Source organism: Cupressus sempervirens, chromosome 4 (genome assembly GCF_028749045.1).
Source record: "Cupressus sempervirens isolate cs-2001-9-10 chromosome 4, ASM2874904v1, whole genome shotgun sequence".
Classification (NCBI taxonomy): domain Eukaryota; kingdom Viridiplantae; phylum Streptophyta; class Pinopsida; order Cupressales; family Cupressaceae; genus Cupressus; species Cupressus sempervirens.
This window is the reverse complement of record NC_143121.1, coordinates 145,350,577-145,370,505: the sequence shown is the minus strand read 5'-3', so window position 1 is coordinate 145,370,505 and position 19,929 is coordinate 145,350,577. Positions and strand designations below refer to the sequence as shown.

The following is a 19,929-nucleotide window of genomic DNA, read 5'->3' as shown; positions in this document are numbered from 1 at the left end:
CTTGAATTCTTGTTGAGATGGACATCTTGAAGGCCCTTCCAAAAAAGATTTGTTTGGCCTATCTGCAGGGCTCCTAGACTCAAATGTTGGATTATGAAGGCATCCCCTTTTGCTGCAGAAAATGTCATATGACTAGACACATTGTTGCTTCTTGTGTTGTTCAAGAGTCTAATCCAAGGTGTCCACCCTCCTGGTGGGCTGGGGTCTCCCCTAAAAACTACATGGTGCTTAAGCCCTTAGACGTGTCTTCAGTTGTTTCCTTAGAGGCTGAGGATGATCCCCATGTTGTTGACATCCTAGAGCTTGAGATGGCAATGGATGTCAGGCCTTCTGTTGATTTGATGCCAGTGGTTGCTGAGGTTGGCAGGTTTTCAAGTCTGGCCTCTAGCCCCTCTCTTGGCCCTGCCCTGTCTCGGTTGTTGCTCCAATGGGAGACCAGCCCTCCTCTCCTAGGTAGTTTTTTGCTAGTCTTGCTCCCCTTGGCTTCCACTCTTCTATTTCTTCTGGGGATTGGATTGGTGCAGCGGCTAGGGTGGAGGATGGTTGGATCGAGGTTAAAAGAAAAAAGACTAAGCCCTCTATTCTACCTTTTGATATGTATCTTTGGTCTAGAAAGGGAGACTCTAAATCAAAGGGAGTATCTTGAGCTCCCTTGTTGTGCCTAGCCTTTTTGGAAGTATGTCCTTTCAGATCGTTTCTTCCTTTCTTGGTTTCGACTGGTGATAGGTTTCTCTATCACCTCGATCTTACCCTTTTAGGGCGAGACCTGTTCCTCTTTGGTTAGCCATAGTTTTGTTTCTATGATCATTGGATATCTATAGCGATGTATAGGGTTTTAGGCACCCTTCAAAACCTATTTTCCTTAATCAAAAATGTCTCCTAATTATGCAGTTTCTCCAATTAAAAAATTCCACTTTCAACAAACCTCATTCCTCTTCCCTTTGGTATAGTCATCTTCCTTGTGCTTAGCTTTAACAAGTGCCTAAAATTTATTAATCTTTTTTCTCACTATTTGAAGCTAAAAGAGGATCCACTTGGTAAGAACATTAAGTCTATCATGTTAGATGCACAATTGTTTAGACTTGAAGGCTAGAGTCTCAATATCAATACCACCATCAATAGCCTTAGGAAGAAGTATAGGAGAAGCTAGATGAGGGATATGAGAATCCTCAAGATAACTAAGGTAAGTTTTAGGGAAGGATAAGAAAAAGGAAGTGGAAGACATGTTGGGGAAAAAATAAGGTGCAGAGTTATCTGGGGTCCAAGTTGACTCTATCTACCAAGAAGAGACATAAGTTGATGTTGGCATGAATGTTGATGGCATCCCTTTGGGGGAGTATACTAAGATTTGATAGAACATTTGGGGAGATTGTTAGCACGATTGATATGTTGTAGTCATAACTATGTTTTTCATTAATTTCAACATAGTATTGTTTTTGTAAAGACTAGCAAAGTAGTAGATAGAGAATGAGGTCATGCAAACTGTGTATTGATGATGAAATCAAGTGTAGTTGAGGATATGTTCTATAGTATGTCCTAATTACATGGACAAGTATGTGTGCAAAGAGTCAAATACATGTGAAAGTTATTTGTAACTTATAGAAGATAGTATGAAGATAGAGTACCTAAGAAGCAGTTTATGGTGATTGGATTTTATCTCTTAACATGGATAGAATCATGATGAGTGAAGTTAGACAGTGGTAGTAGATAGTTTGATGATGATGTCAGCAAGTGCATGAGCTAAGGTTGCACATGTGAAAATTTGTAATTACTGTGAGCCGTCATTTTTTTGTAAATGTGAAAAAATGTAATGAATTATAATATCTTAATGAGGTCCTATTACAATTAATTGAGAAAGCCTCAAGGATGACTTGGTCAATTATTTTAAGGACATGGTACAAGAAGGTTATTTTCCTTGTGGTGAAGTGTGTAATATATGAAAGTGTAAGAGAACTTGTATTGGATATGCAAAGTTAATAAATATGAATGAGCAATCAAAGGGATCAATGTGATACAAATTTAAAGATCTAATTTTCAGATTTGAGAAATATTTGATATGGTATTGGCATAGTAACAAGACAAAGAAAGATTTTGAGTTGAGGATATCAATTTTATTTATATTATTTTGAAAGGAATAATATAGAGGCCAATTGGACAGTGAGTTTGGTGCTCTTTAATTTCCTTGAAGCTATTTGGATAGTGGGTCCATCTACCCTCTACAACTCTTAACAGGGTTGGAATCTCCTCATAGGTACTGACTGTACCGAATGTATTTCATTGGCTCCTAATAGAGTACATCCTCTTACACAGAACATTTATATTAGTACATCATTTTGTGGGTACCATCCTCATCGGGGGTTTCCCTCTGCTCAAGGAACTCCCTAGTTAACATATCTAGTGTAATTGTGTATGTGTATCCTCTTATGGTTGCTAATTATATTGCTCACATGTTTAAGGTTTAATAATGTTGATAAAAGTTATATTGATCAAATAACTAAATAACCACACCCCCCCCCCCCCCCCCCGCCCTCCCATTATCTTGGTGGACTTTACTTTCTAACAATTGGTATCAGAGCTTTAGGACCTTGAAGGAAAATCTTAATAGCTTAAGGAGATCAATGGTGGGTCATTTTAGAAAAGAAATTCTAAAGTTTGATGGAGTTAACCATGATAGCTAGAAAGAGAAGATGTATTAGAAATAGGGAATACTAAGAGGGTGGGTGAATCAATATTCTACAAACTTTAGCCCAAAATGGATATTATTAATTACCTTATAACTTGTGTATGCAAGTAAACTAATTATGCTAAATAATTAACATAATCATACAATAAGAGAACTCATAACACCATATTTTGTTAACTAGGGAAACCCAGGCCAAGGGAAAAACCTAGTGGAAAGGGTACCCACAAAATGATCCACTAATCAAAAGTATCTAGTTAAAGATATTGACCCTATTAGGAGTCTATTAAATCTATATAGTTTCTTGGTCATTGTTAGAGAACTTAGGTCTTGTTAGAAGCCTCAACCCTATTAGAAGTTGTTATATATAAATCCAAGATGTATGCAAGATGAGCCTACTACCCAATTATGCAATATATAATGAAGTTCCTTAATACAAAGAGATAGATACAAAAACATCTTTCACATTGATACTGATATCTTCAATATCTGATATTTTCCTTTTGTTTCTTAATAGAACTTCATTTTTTTAGAAATTTGTTTAGCGCTCCCCTCGGGATTCATGAAAAGGACTTAACTGCCTCCTATGTACTATAAGTTGAGTGGTTGTATCGGGCATTAACAAATCAGTCTTTTGGTGCAGCAGTAACCCCATTCTAGCAAGTGGTATCAAAGCTTGGTCACAGGTTCAAATCCTCACACCCTCAAGTAATGCTAAGGGGGATACTATTAGAAATTTATTCAAAGCCCTCCCCTTGAGATTCATGACAAGGACTTATCCACCTGCTATGTACTATAAGTTGAGTGGTTTTATTGGGCATTAACAGATTGGTCTTTTGGTGCAAAGGCAACCCCACTCTAACACATTTTTCATTCCTCTAATCATGCATTAGAATTCTCATATCACATATCACATATACATCACGTCATTCAACATGTTAACTTCACATTTCCAAACTTTCTTTTATACCTTTTTTATTATAATATTATTATGCAATCGGCCTTCGTGCTTTTACATACTTTACAAAATACATTATTATAACTAGTTGACTTAGGGTTAACATATGAGATGTCATCCCCAATTATTTAATTAATTATTTAATAAACAAAATAATTCCTTAAGCCAAAATACTCATTTCTCTATCATGCTTTGTTCTTCCTGTATACTATCATAACTAGTAATCCACTCATAACTATGATCATACAGCATGTACTAAGTCACGCTTTGGTATACATCATCATAGTAGTCTTTACTACCTTTTCATAAGTGTGCATATGCCAATATATCTTATGTGAAGTTTTTCAACCAAAACTCTATATGTCTTATATGATACTTAGATAATTTTCTAAGTATGAATGTCATAACTTAATCTTCAAGATCTACCTTCTTTATACTGAAGATATGTTGCCATAAATGATGACATCCAATTTATACCTTGCAAAATTTCCAAAAATCTCCCCCTTTGGCATTGTTGACAACATGTGGGAAAACTAGCTAAGTCCCAAAAACATACAACATCAAAACTTTACAAAATTTGGCCTTTCAAACTTTTCAAAAATTCAAAACTTGTGGATCATTACATTTAATCATCTTTCCTTATATCTCCAAATTACATTATATAACTCCCCCTTTGACTAATCTTCCTTCCATTCATAACCATACATTTTTTATCTCTTTTTCCCATCTACATCATATATCTATACAACTTCTATACAATTTTCCTTTCCTTTCTTCCCCTTTAAAATCAATGAAAAAGGTTCCAAAACTTATTTACAAGTGAAAATTGTATTAACTTTGATTCATGTCAAACTTGCAAATATTCTAGATATGAAATCTGTAAAGCTTTTCTTCAAGATGTCAAATTCTTTGTGCCAGGTGCCCCTTACTATCTCTGATATATTGAGCAACACACATAGGCCATAGCATGCCACCTCAACTGCATTCAAATTTGTATATATAAATTTCTCATAAGATGTCTTGGCTGCAAGACATTCCTCAAGATGTTTTTGCACATTATTGATCTTCAGTATTAGATGTTCTCTTAGCAAAGAAAGCCTCTTAATCACTCTCTCTTTTCTCAACTTAATGATTCTAATATCATCATGTACCTATGCAATCTCTATCTCTATATCTTCAATGTTTGTGTCAGATTTTGGAAATCTAGATGCCAAAACTTGTAGCTCATTTAGTTTAGCATTGAATTCATCATTCATATCCTTTATGTAATTGTATGATAAGGTGCATTGTCCATACAATTTTCTTCCTTCTTCTAAACATATTCTCAGCTCAATGATGCAAGCATCAAGTGATTGTAGGTCATTCCTCACATTTTTGCATATGTTGTCAGACAACTATGCATCGTGCTTGATCTGTACTTGACTAGTTGCTATCTCATCTAACTGATGAATTTCAGTGTCAAAAGCACTTATAAACTCAACTAGTGTTCTCTTTTGGGGATTAGTATCTATTATCCTAACATATACAACTTCTTGTATATTATCTATTACTTCTCTCAAAGTTCTTTCCAAGCTCTTTACTTTCTTATTTTTCTTGAATAACTTTCTTAAGGATGATAGCATGCCTAGCTAATCATCATTATCTCTAGATAAGTTCTCCAAGGCTAATTCTAAAGGTGTCTTACCTTTCTTAGGAGTCTTCAACAAGATATCTTCTTCATGCTGGAATTCTACTTTGTCAAACTCAATTTTTGTATGCTTGAGTTGAGGTAAGAATGAGGACTCTTGCATTACTATCTACCAATTCCTCTTGGCTACATTCTTGGGTCCATTCATTTCCTTTTCTTCTTTCCTCTTCTTTTCTTCTTCCTCTGGCTTTTTTCTTTTCTTCTTCCTATTTCCCTTTCTCTTCATCTTCTTCTTTCTTTTTCTTCAACTCATCCTCTTCAAATTTTTTTTTCTTCAACTCGTCCTCTTCAAATTTATTTTTCTTTTATGCTTCTAACTTTTCTTCCTCGTTCTTTCTCTTCTTATCTTCTGCTTCTTTTCTCCTTTTCTCTTCTTCTTCTTTCTTCTTATTTTCCTCTTCTTTTCTCTTTTCCTCTTCAACTTTTAATTTTTTCTTTTCTTCTTCCTTCATCTTTTTTTCTTCTTCCATTTTCTTTTTATTTTCTTCTTATTCTTCTTCTTCTTTCTTAGAGCTGATGTAGCTCACCAAATTGCAACATTACTATCATGGTCTTTGAATGGATCATATCTAGTTTCTAAAGTGATCATTGTACTATCCACTTGCATGGTATCAATACCAATGGAGACTTATAAAGTTGACACTTTCATTAAAGTGTCTTTTTCTTTCTCTGCCTCTGATGTAGTTGTTGTTACAGACTTTGTTGGTGCTTCCTTTTCTTTTTCAATAGGGATTGCTCCCCTAAAACTTTTCTTGACTTTGAGATGTTGGATGTAGAGGTCATGAGTTTCACAATTGCTAATTTAGTCTCTTTATTTACCTCTTTATAATTTCCATCCATCAACAAAATTTATGTCCTTTTATTTCTCAACAAAGGTTCAATCCCCTTAATTATTTTATCTATGTCATCTTTTTTGTCAACTTCATAGAATTTTCTAGATTAGATTTTCTCTAATTCTTTTATCTTCATCTACTACTCTTCTTCTTCTATTAATTAGTCTATTATACAAGTTTTGTGGAATATCCTTTTGTATGTCCTCAAACCTTTTATTTTCTAGAATCATATGCCTAAATACAACATTCTCTCTTTTCAATCTATCCACATTGCTATACAAATCATATACTTATTCAACTATACAAAATTATTGTTTTCAATAATTTGCACATTCATAATTTCCACTTTGGGTTTCCAAGGCTTCTTACCCAAATTGATCCTTGCTTCTACTTCAACTTTCTTAATGAGCTTATCCTCTATTTCCTCTGACTCTTCTTCATCAGATTCATCTAACTCAATTACCTGTAAGTTTTTTCTTCTCTTACAATGACCACTAGACATCTTCTCATTCATCTTCTTAGATGGTGAGTCAGCTTGTTCTTTCTTAAATTTTTTCAATCTAGCTAACCTTCTAGTGTTGGGAGGGATACTATTTTTACTCTATTTATGCTAACCTACTCTTCACTTCTATCCTTCTAAATTGGTCATAAAACAGTAGGTTGGACTTGTGACACTACGATATAAGGTACACTCACTAACGGATCTACTATTGTCACTCCTTCAATTGCTAATGATTTAGCCATTAGAACCTTTGTTTGACCATTAGCCTTCATGTCCAAGGCTATTTTCATTGCTTCTTTGTACTCTTCTCTTATCATTCTTGATTCTCTTAATATTGTATCAATTTTTCTTTTTAATCTTCTTCTTTGTCTCTTTACCATGAAGTTCATTATGAACTTCCTTGACTTTTTCTTCATATTTCCCCCATCTAGGACATTCCATATCTTTGTCTAATTCCAAAATTATCTTTGCATAACCTTCAATTAATTCTTCACTCATCTCATAACCCATATGATCAATGAATTTTACTATTGGTTCCACTACTTCCATACATGTGACATTAGTTTCTACCATAAAATAAATGTCATTCTTATATTTCTCAACTAAGGAAGATAGAATTCTGAATCTTTTTTTCATCATAGACTAAAATCTTTTCATCATTTAGGTTATATCATCTGCCATTATTTCCTCAGACTCTTTCCTATAGTAATGAGTTATTATGCTCATTGTACATTTATCACTATCCCATTCTTTGTCTGGCATACCAAGAAAGCTTCTCACTACTTGGAAAAATACATGTGTGAATAAGGATTTGAATCTAAACATTACATTCTTTTTCTTCTTTAAATTCTCAATGTTGTCCAATAACCGTTGCTACATGGTTTCATGCATATTTACCTTCTCCTTCTTGGCTATCATTAGATAGGTTTTATGGATGAATCCAGTAGGCATAGAGTTCACTCTAGAACTATGATTCATTTTGTATCCAATGATTTTACTAATTACTCTGACATTATTTTCATTTATCACATCAATCCTCATGTTTCTACCATTAGATTTGGTCTTTAGGTTTGTCTCTACTAGCTTCTTCACTTTTTTCTCATTAATCAAGTTACAACCTTCATTACATACTCTAGTAAGCTTATGGATCATCCTTTTATAAATTATTATAGGGATATCTCCTACCCAAAACATTCCTTCATGAATTCTGTTCATAATTATCCTACTCTACTCATGACTATCAAAGTCTATGTAGAACATATTCTTCACAATGTTTAAACCACTCAAATGTTCAAACCCTTGTTTAAGACTTAGGTCACTACATATACTAGGTCATAATCCTTGTGGATTTCACTATCTCTAATGCTCTCAAATTTTCAATGAATATAAGGTCTTATGTCTTATACATGTAACACATTCTGTGGCATTTGAGAAAATGCTCCTGATTTCTGCATAACTAGGGCTTCTATTTGTTCACACATGAAAACTCTTTTAATCTTACCTTAAACTTGATCCAAATAACTTCTCTAACTCTTACACATTCGAATGGTACTCAATCAATCAATTTCAAACCTTAAACAACCTCCAATTCATTTCAGCATTAATTGCATAAGTACACAATCACCAAAAAGTAGTTTCTAATTACCAAGTAACTACATTTCTTTTTATGCACTATATATGACTTCCAAATCATCTGTACTCTAAACCATGGCTTCAACATGTCATGTTATACCTCATTCTAACATCGTAAACCTTAACTTTCTCTATGTCATCATTTATACTTTTCTAATACATGATCTCTATAGAAAAAGTACTTAATTTAAATAGGATGAATCAAATATAATTTCTAACTTCAATCTTCCTTTAGGTGCTTCAAATGATTGTTCTTTAATTAATACATGTGAACTAGATGGATCTTTTTCTTTGATACATACTTCTTTTAATTCCTCCACATGTTCTTTTAAGCTTTCTTTTTTACTATCATTGTTTTTATCTGTTCTTTTGACATTCATCTTCATATTTCTTCTGAAGTTAGGATTCATGTTAATGTTCCTCATATCCATTCTATATAATCTTTCTATATACCCAAATTTGTTACACAATTGGCATACTAGTGCATTGTTTCCAAATCTATGTTCAAGATGGTTTACAGGTGCTCTGCAATTTCTAGCTATGTGTCCAAAGTTGTTACACTTGTAACACATAATGTTGTTACTTGCTCAATTGTTTCCTTCTTCAAGTCTTCTTCCTATAGGGTTAGTACTTCTAAACATTCTACTATTTCTATTACTATTATCAAACTTAGGTTTCTTACAATAAGAATCAGTAACATGTTTAAATGGCTTACCTGTGGATTCCCTTTTTATATGACCAATTTTACTACATGCATAACATCTACCTTTGAATTCATATCTCACTTCTTTAGGTGACTCAATTTTCTAAGATTTCTTAGGTTCAACAATTTTTTTTGATTGATTAACTTTTTCAATCTCCTTGGTGCATTATCAAATTGATCTGACTCAACCTTGTTTAGGTATTCTTTTGCTTACATAGGCTGATGAATTTTGGGACTAAGTTCCTTTCTAGATTCAGATCTCTTAGCTTATTTTTCTCCAATAAAATATCCAAGACCAATCTTATCATAAGAAGGTCTCTAAAAATATATTTGCTCATCAATTTTCTCACTAATGAAATATAACTCCTCTAATTTTTTCTTATTCTCTCCTTTCACAATAGCATTATACTTCTCAAGTTTTGCATAATACAACTTAGTGGATTCAAGCTCAAATATCACTTTGGTAAGGTTGGATCTTAAATTTGTATTCTCAAATTTTAGATCTGACTCAATTTTACTATCATCTTCCTTTAAGCTCAATTTTAGATTAGTAATCTTTAGATCATGCTTCAGGGTCTCATGTTCTTTCTTCAATCTCAAATCTTCATCACTATCCTTGATTTGATCTTTAGGCTCTTCTTGGACTTAATATGGTCAATCCTGTCTTTCAACTTCCCAATGTAGTCTTTTGCATTTTCATATATTTCTTTCTGATTATCTCTTTCTTTAGTAAGAATATCAATCTGCTCAAAATCTTCTTCTAGTTTCTTCTATAATTGTTTGTGAAGAACCTCCTTATAGCAATATCGTGCGAATGCTCGAAATAACAGAATACAAAGTGATAGCAGAACTCAGAATGAATCTACTGATCGCAGGCCACTTCGAGGGGGTAACCTCCTTTGAGCAAGCTCAATACAATAAATTCGTCCGTGCCCATCAAGGGCCTCAACCTATTCTTATATACTGGGTACGATCTAGAAAAGTAATACTACCTATGCATGTGGGATAATAAAATATACTCACGGGACGACTTACAAAGCATATGCGTCCAACAACACTACTCTAACAAAATAAACAGAAGGAACACACAGGTTCCTAACATCCCCTCTCCCTTAGAAAAAAGCTTTGTCCTCAAAGCTTAAGGTGTGGAAATTGTTGTTGAATCTGAAGAAGGGGTTCCCAGGTAGCATCCTCTGGTTGCATGCCATGCCACTGAATCAAGACCTCAGAGATGGAGCGAGAGCGAAGCTGGCGAGTGCGCTGGTCAATGATTGCCACCGGCTCCAGGATAATGGATCCTTCCGTATCCATTTCAGGGAGAGTAGTTTGTGCTCTGACAGTGGTACCCAGAACTTTCTTTAGACAAGAAACATGAAAGACTGGATGAATGCGGGAAGAAGGAGGAAGTTCCAGTTTATAAGCAACTGAACCAATCTTCTGCAGAACCTTATAAGGCCCATAAAATTTTGGGGCCAGCTTATGACGCCCTTTCAGCTTTAGGGAGGATTGTTTGTATGGCTGTAGACGAAGAAAAACCATATCCCCAACTTGAAATGAGCACTCAGAACGGTGTTGATCTGCTTGCTGTTTCATTCGATTATGGGCCATGTGAAGATTATCCTGTAAGGTACGAAGAATCTGATCCCTGCTGCGAAGAACTATGTCAACTGCCTGGACTGGTGAGCTGTTGGGAGTGTAGGGAAGGAGCACTGGAGGTGCCTGACCATAGACTGCTTCATATGGAGTCATTTTAGAGGCAGTGTGGTAAGAGGTATTGTACCACCATTCAGCTAAAGGGAGCCACTTGCCCCACTGATGTTGCTGTTCGGAAGTGAAGCAACGAAGATAAGTTTCCAAGCATTTATTGACAATTTCAGTTTGACCATCAGTTTGTGGGTGATAGCCCAAACTCATCTTCAGTTTGGTGCCAGTTTTCTGAAACAGTTCAGTCCAAAAATGACTGGTAAAAGTTGCATCACGATCAGAGACAATGGAAGAAGGGAGTCCATGAAGACGAAATATCTGGTCCATGAAGATTTGTGCAACAGAGGAGGCAGTATAGGGGTGGCTGAGGGCACAAAAATGACTATATTTCGAGAGACGATCAACCACAACCAAGATCACTGTCTTGCCACCGGATTTAGGAAGCCCTTCAATGAAATCCATAGAAATATCAGTCCAAATCCGTGTAGGGATGGGCAATGGTTCGAGCAAGCCAGGAAGGAGGGTCGTTTCACCCTTGTGGCGTTGGCAAGTATCACATTCAGCCACCATCTGTTGAATCGTCTGTTTCATCCCTTTCCAAAAGAAGTTTCTCCTTGCTCGCTCATAAGTTTTGAGGAAGCCTGAGTGCCCTGCTGAAGGAGAAGCATGGAGTTCATAAAAAATAGCCTGATGTAGAGATGGGTTCTGAGGAAGCACTAGCCGACCCTTGTATCGAAGAGAAGCACCATCCCAAGAGTAATGTGGTATAGCAAAAGGATTATTGGCTAGCTGGTGAATGATTTGAGATAAAGAAGAGTCACTGTCATAGCCCTGCTGAACAGACGCTAACCAATTGGGAATGGGCATAGAAATAGCGGAAAGGGAAGCTTGATTATCAAATGTGCGAGAAAGAGCATCTGCCACAATATTCTCCTTACCCTTCTTGTAGGTGATCTCATAATCATACCCCATGAGTTTGCTGACCCATTTCTGTTGTGTAGGAGAGAATACCCGTTGTTCCAGGAAGTATTTCAGACTTTGGTGATCGGTTCTGATGCAAAAATGACTCCCTAAGAGGTATGGCCGCCACTTCTGTACAGCATGCAAAATAGCCATCATTTCTTTTTCATAAGTAGAGAGGGCTAGATTCTTACCAGAGAGGGCTTTGCTAGTGAACGCAATAGGATGGTCATCTTGCAGGAGAACAGCACCCAATCCATTGCCGCAAGCATCACTCTCAATAGTGAAGGGTTTGGAAAAATCTGGCATCGCGAGAACAGGTGTACTGCACATAGCCTGTTTCAGTTGTTCAAATGCAGTCTCAGCAACAGGGGTCCAAGAGAAGGCATCCTTTTTTAACAGAGCTGTCAATGGTGCTGCAATTTTTCCGTAATCTTTGACAAACTTGCGGTAGTAGCCAGTCAACCCCAAAAAACCCCGAAGGCTCTTGAGAGTTTTAGGATGCGGCCAAGTTTTCATGGCATCTATTTTTGTAGGATCCACCCGCACTCCATGGTGTGCAACAATATGCCCGAGATACTCCACTTCCTCCTAGCCAAACACACATTTAGATAGTTTTGCACAGAGTTGATGATCAGAGAGAAGTTGCAAGACAAGCTCCAGATGATGGAGATGCTCAGCCCAAGTTTTGCTATATATGAGGATATCATCAAAGAAGACCAGAATGAATTTCCGGAGGTATGGTCGAAATATGTTATTCATCACTGCCTGAAATGTTGAAGGAGCATTCGTGAGGCCAAAGGGCATGACTAAAAATTCATAGTGACCATCATGTGTGCGGAAGGCAGTTTTAGGTATATCCTCCTCATTAACCCGAATTTGATGATACCCAGAACGAAGATCTAACTTGGAGAAAAAATGAGCCCCATGAAGTTCATCAAGAAGTTCATCAACAACTGGAATGGGAAACTTGTCCTTTATAGTGAGATGATTAAGTGCTCGAAAATCAATGCAGAGTCGCCATGACCCATCTTTTTTGCGAACAAGCAGAACTGGAGAAGAAAAGGAACTGGTACTAGGGCGAATAATACCTTGCTTCAGTAAGTCACGGACAAGTATCTCGATTTCAGTCTTCTGATGAAATGGGTAGCGGTAGGGCCTGATGTTGGGCGGAACACTGCCAGGAAGGAGCTGAATACGGTGGTCCTCTGGACGAGAAGGAGGTAATCCCACAGGTTCAGCAAATATACCAGAATACTTGTCCAAAATGTGTTGGAGATCGGCAGGAGTGCTAGAGACTGCTAATGGCTGCATCTGAATGGAATGGAGCTGAGCGATGACACCATGTGAATTCTTCTTAAGAAGTTTTTCCATACGGTGTGAACTGATGATGCTGAGAGACCCTGGTTGTAAGCCTTTCAAAGTGTGTTGGTGCCCCTCGGCTGAAAATTGCATCCAAAGTTCAGCAAAATCCCAGAGAATGGGGCCAAGAGTGCGTAACCATTGGGCACCCAAAACCACATCACAGCCACCTAAGGGTAAGGCAAACATGTCAGAACGCATGTTATAATCTCCAATAGAGAGACGCACATTGCGACATTTCCCTTTACAAGGTAAAGTGCCCCCATTGGAAATCATGACTTCAAAGCTAGAGCAGGGATGGATAAAGCAATCAGCCTGTTTGGCTATTCGTGGATCAATGAAGTTATGAGTGCTACCAGAATCAATGAGTATAGTAAGAGGGATCTTCTTGAAGAAACCCTGGACCCGCATGGTTTGTGGAGTAGTGACTCCTGCCAAAGCATGGACAGATATCTCTGGTGGAGCTTCTGGTGAAGGAGGTTCAGGCTGGTGAGGCTCAACCTCATCATCCACTGTTTCTTGAGCATCTACATATTCTTCCAGTTCCGGTGGAGAATCCACATCCAAGAGATAGAGCTTTTGTTGAACACATCTATGGCCCCGAGACCATTTCTCATCACAATTATAACAAAGCCCTTTGTCTCGCCTGACTCGCATCTCTGTTTCAGACAAGTGCTTGATCGGAGTAGTTCTGGGAGCTGGTATGACTGGAGGGTTGTGAGAACCTGTATTTCTGAATGGAACAAAATTAGATCTGGAGCGTTGTAGAGCACTAATCTTGTCTTCCGCTAACTTAGCCAACCCAAGGGCTTCCATCATTGTAGTAGGTCAAAACATTTTGACTTCTGAGCGAAGTGCATCCTTCAGACCACTGACAAAACAACTACGGAAGAATTCATCAGACAAGCCCTCTGTGTAATTAGCTAATTTTTCAAACTCTGTCTGGTATTCTCGTACAGTGCCTGTTTGACACAGTTTAGTGAGTGCTCCTGTGAAATCATCAAAGGAACTAGGGCCAAAGCGCTCCAAAATGAGGGTGCACAATTCTCTCCACGTTGGGCCTACATTAGCCTTGATGTACCAACGGAACCATTGAAGAGCTTCATGTTCCAAATGAAAAGATGCAAGGGAGACTTTGTGGTTATCCATAGGGATCTTACTCAAGTTGTTAAGCCTCTTTTGAGTAATTGTGCTCTAATACCAATTGTTAGAAATAGGGAATACTGAGAGGGGGGTAAATCACTATTCTACAAACTTTAGCCCAAAATTGGATATTATTATTACCTTATAACTTGCATATGAAAGTAAACTAATTATGTTGAACAATAAACACAAAAATGTAATAATAGAACTCATAAAAGCATATTTTGTTAACTAGGGAAACCATGGCCAAGGGAAAACCTCAGTATGAATGATACCCATAAAATTATCCATTAATCAAAAGTATTTGGTTAAAGATATTGACCATGTTAAGAGTCTATTACATCTATATAGTGCCTCAGTTCTTGTTAGAGAACTTAGGCCTTGTTAGAAGCCTCAACCCTATTAGGAGTTTTTATATATAAATACAAAATGTATACAAGATGAGCCCACTTCCCAAACATGCAATATCCAATGAAGTTCCTTAATACTAAAAGATAGATACAAAAACCTCTTCCACATTATTGTGGATATCTTCCGTATCTAATATTTTCCTTTTCTTTCTCAACAGAACTTTAGTTCACATTCATCTAATCATACATCAAAATTTTCATATCACATATCACATATATATCACATCATTCAATACTTTAACTTTGCATTTCCAAACTTTATGTTATACCTTTTCAGTTATAATATTATTACCCAATCGGCCTTCATGCTTTTACACACTTTACAAAATACATTATTATAACTTGTTGACTTAGGGTTAACAAATAGGATTTTTTCCCCAATTAGTCAAGTAATTATTTCATAAATAAAATAATTCCTTAACCCAAAATACCCATTTCTCTGTTATGCATTGTTTTGCTTGTCTACTATCGTAACTAGTAATCTACTCATAACTTTGTATGTACAATTTGTACTGACTAGCACTCTAGCATACATCATCATAATAGTTTTTACTACCTTCCCTTAAGTTTACAGATTCCAATATAGCTTATATGAAGTTCACCAACCAAAACTCTATCTTTCATGTATGATACTTCAATTTTCTAAGTATGAATGTCATAATTTAATCTTAATGATCTATCTTCTTCATACTGAAGACATGTTTTGATTAAGTAAAAATAGGTCTTGATAGGACCCAAAACCTCTTAAAACAATGCATCAACAACTAGAATAAAAGCAACTTGAAACAAAGAACCCCCAAAAAAAGGTGAAACAACCGACATAGTAAAACCACCAAAGAAAGATAGTAGAAGAACAGCTAGAAAGTCTTCAACAAGTCCACTATCTAATCAGCTAGAATGTTTAATTTAGAAGCCCTTAGCTCATCAAGCTCTTTATCATCCATAGCCTCAGGTTTCTTTGAAGTTTCCCTAGTCCATTTACTAGGTCCTTGATCATCTCTCATCTCCTTATTTCCATGGTCCTTTCTCTCCTATTCCAACTTCTCCAAAAGGATCTTAAATTTTCAACAATGGCCTTTACAATCTAGCAACCTTGTTCAAAAATATTTTTCAAAGTGTTCTCAATTCTCATGCCCCTATTGTCCAACTTATCCACCCTATTTTGCACATCTCTCACCACATTGTCTATATTTATGACTATCTCCTCTAGGGGTGGTACTCTTTTCATCATACTTGTAACATTTTTAGCATTACAAATAAGATCAATAAGTCTATCCAAGTGTTGGCCCAAATTTCTCTCTCCCTTATTGATTTTACTAAGATGCTCGAACTCCCTCTAGATATCCTACATTTGACCCTTAATCAAATCAATGTCCTTCCTCATCAATCTTGGATTGTCGAACACACTAGTCACATTCCCATGATCTTTTGTATCAAAGCTCTATCTTAGATTGTCCACCCTTGGGTTCAAATTAACATTCCTAGTGTTATCTTCTAGGTTCAATTTGACATCCCCTTTGGGCATCTTATTCTTGCCCTCAATGTCCATAGACCCCATATAGGAAAGATTTTCCTCATCCAATGAAATGTCCTTACCACTATCAGTATTCTTCCTTTTATTTCTAGTATTAGCTCTTCTACCACTAGTTTCTATAATTTTTTCCCCCTTACGCTTCTTACCTTTTTTCTCCACAATCTCCTCACCAAAACCTAAGCCATGTTGCCATTTATGGCAGCATCCAATTTCTACCTTAGCCAAATTTCTAACAAGATGAAGACACATTTTCTATGCATGGGTCCAAGATATTGGCTGATGACAAAGAATGGAAAGAAATTTATGGAAGAAAGAAAACTTGAAGAATGTAGTGAAGCTAAAAGAGATCTGTTTATGTGTAATATACTTGTTAGAGAAGCATTTTTGTCAGCTCTACCTAAAAATAAATACAGTTCGGTAAAATCCTTACATTTATCTCATGAAATTTAGAAAGCTTTGGAATCTACCTTTAAAGGTGATAAGCATGCTAAGAGAATTGGATTAAAAAATTGGATATGTTTGTTTCAAGAGGATAAGATGATGGAAGATGAATCTATAAGAAGTTATATTTGTAGAATAACATAATTTTTTTTAGGAATTCAATCTTGTAATGGATCTAAACATGAAGATGAGATTATATGGAAGATCTTGAAAACCTTGACACCACCATTCAAGCAGATAGCATAGATGATTGAGCAAGTGATATCTTGTACTAATAAATTTACCAGAGAGACTCTTCTTGGAAGATTGGAAACAATAGCAGAAAGCTTGAAATGGGTTGGAGATTTTCCTAGAGTGGAAACCACTTTTAGTGCATTGAGTGTTTTTCCTTCCTTGTCAAAAAGTGTAAGCTCCAATGGAGATTATGTTAGTAGCAATAAATCCAAATCAGAGGAAGAAAAAAGGATTAAAGGAATTTCCTTTCTTGTAAGGAGAGAACCAGATGCTAATTAAATCTTTAAATGTTGGAATTGTGATGAAATTCGGTCATTATACTTCAAGTTTCCTAAAACAATAAAAAAGTACAAAAAACAATTTCAAGTCTAGAAGCCCTAGAGATTGTTTCTATGCAAATGAAGATGATGAGTTTGGTGAGAGAATTCACAATGAAAGTGGTGATGCATTAGGATTTGTAGCTATAAAAGAAGAAAATCCTGAAATAGAGATTAGAGAAGAGAAATCCATGGTGTCACGGGTTGAAAAGAAGGTTTATTGGATCATGGAGAATGGTTGTTCACATCATATGACTGCTAACATGAATAAATTTGGTAAGTTTAGTAGCCATGATGGACAAATTGTCAGAGTTGGTAACAATATGGCTTGTCATGTCCAGGAAATAAAATCTATTACTCTTGATGGGAAAACTAACACAGGTGATGTTTACTTTTTTAATGGATTAAAGCATAACCTATCAAGTGTTGGACAATTCATTGATAAGAGATATCAATTACAATTCATAGAAAAGACATGCATTATTAAGGAGAAAGATGGTAATTTTATTAGCACTAGTACAAGATCTAGAGGTAATTTTTTTTAGCTAAATCCTACAAAGATGAGATGATTGGTTGCAAAAGTTGATAATAGTTGGTTGTGGAATAGAAGGTTTTGTCATATAAATATTGATAGTGTTTTGAAGGAAAGTGGTACATTTGTTGTTAGATATTTACTAAAAATTGTGAAGCCTACTAATGTTGTGTACAAGGAAAGTGTTATGGCTAAGTAGAAGAAGAGCTCATTTCCTAGCAAGAAGTTCACTGCAACAAAAAGATTATAGATTATTCATACAGATCAAGTGGTCCCACTAAGACAAGAGGATTCTATGGTGAAAGGCACTTCATGATTATTGTTAATGAATTTACTAGGATGATGTGGGTAGTGTTCCTTAAAGAAAAGTTGGAAGCATTTGAGAAGTTTAAGTTGTTTATGAATAGAATTGAGAATGAGTCTGGATTGAAGATTAAATGCTTAAGATTTGATAGAGGTGGATAATTTATCTTGAATGAGTTTAATACAAATTCTAAAGTAAATAGAATTAAGAGGTAGCTATCAACACCTAATATTCCTAAGAAAAATGGAATTACTGAGAGAAGAAATAGGTTTATAATAGAAGTAGCTAGAGCTATGATGTTTGAGAATGATGTATCAAAGATTTTTTGGGGAGAAGCAATCAATACAATAGTATATACAATGAATAGAGTGAAAATTAGAAAAGGTACGTATAAGAAACCTTATGAACTTTGGTTTGGACATGCACCCTCAATAAAATATTTCAAAAATTTTGAGAGTAAATGTAAGAATTTGCCTTAGGGAAAAATTCACCCAGGAACTAAGAACTCAAACACAAGTACAACTATAGACCAGAAAGGAGTATGATTAGATAACAATGTATTCAATCCAATATGCATTATGAAAGTGCACTAGGAATGTCTGTATATAAAGGCCTCTGGAGAGCTTCTAGAATGCATAGAAGTTAGCAACATGATAAGTCATACAACTAGACACATGTCCACTAGATATGGGTTATCCTCCATTAAGCATGGGAATAAGTGCAATGATGTGAGGATAAGCCTACAAAGGTGTAGCATGCAAATTAATGTTGTAGAAAACATGTGCTAAAATGGGAGTCTAAATAACTCTATTGTCTACATGAAAACTTAGTGAATGATGTGAACTCTGGTGTTGTAGACACCATGTGCTGAATTAGAGTTGTGTACTTCTATGTTGTCAACATGACAACTCAAAAAGGTGCACAAACTCCTAAGTGTCTCACAAAATAAAACAATAAAATTATGCATTAACTTAAGTAAACTTAAGTAAGTGTAAATACTAAATACGTATTTACACCAACACCCCCCCTTGAGTGCAACTTAGGGGAACGCTCTTAAGCTTACAAAACTAGAATGAAATGCAAGATGGGTCATAGCTACTAGGCCAAGTTAGGTACCCATGTACATAATGAAATGCGACCTCTCATAAAGAAGAGAAAGAGGGAAAACCTCATGGGAAAAACCCTCCCCCAAAAAGAGAGATGAAAGGGATGCATGGATAGATGGAGTAATCAAGACCCCCCATTACGACATACATCAAGTATATACAAAAGTGAAGAATGAGAAGAACAAGACCTCATAAGAGAAAAAGTCCCCCCCATAAGAAAGAAGAGGAAGAGAGACAAGGTAGTCCCCCCCCTAGAGGAAGAATGTAGATCAATGAAAGCCACTCCAAGGTAGAAGCTGGGCCAAAAATGCTGAATGATGTTCCTCCCCATTGGAAGAAACAAAGGCAAAGGCAAAGGCACAATCCTAAAGACATATGGAGGCCTTAAAACTTGCTCAAGCTATTGTAGAACCTATTCCACTAAACCACCTATCTCCTCAATTGATAAAGAGACCTCCTCCAACTATTGTACATAAGTATCCACAATCACACCAGCTTATGAAGATTGATCATGTAGAGAATGGACAGGAGGGTCAGAGTGAGCCCTTGCAACAATTGTATAAGGATCATGTTCATCAAAGAGAAGATGCAAATTATAAAGGCTATCTCCCAAATTTACGGTGTGTGACTCCACAAACAAACCTACAATGTCTACCAAGAAGTCATCAACTAAAGTTGAAGCTGGAAGACAAGTACCCTGTTGTGTTGGACCTTTCACTATGGCAATGTATGTATGTAGAATATACTGATGTTGTGACCACTCGTTGCAACTATTGATAGAACCCCACCTGTCTAAATATATTGAAGCACTATCATTGGTGTCACTATCAATTTCCACTATGTATGAAGTGTGGAGAGGATTAGAGGATAAGCTGGGTGAACTTTCC

The 19,929-nt window shown here is 36.1% G+C and overlaps 1 pseudogene; it reads left to right on the top strand.

The window, feature by feature from the left end:
• The first annotated feature begins 221 nt into the window (after positions 1–221).
• The window catches only part of LOC149560366 (putative disease resistance protein RGA3), a 37,150-nt pseudogene continuing 17,442 nt past the window's right edge, over positions 222–19,929 (top strand).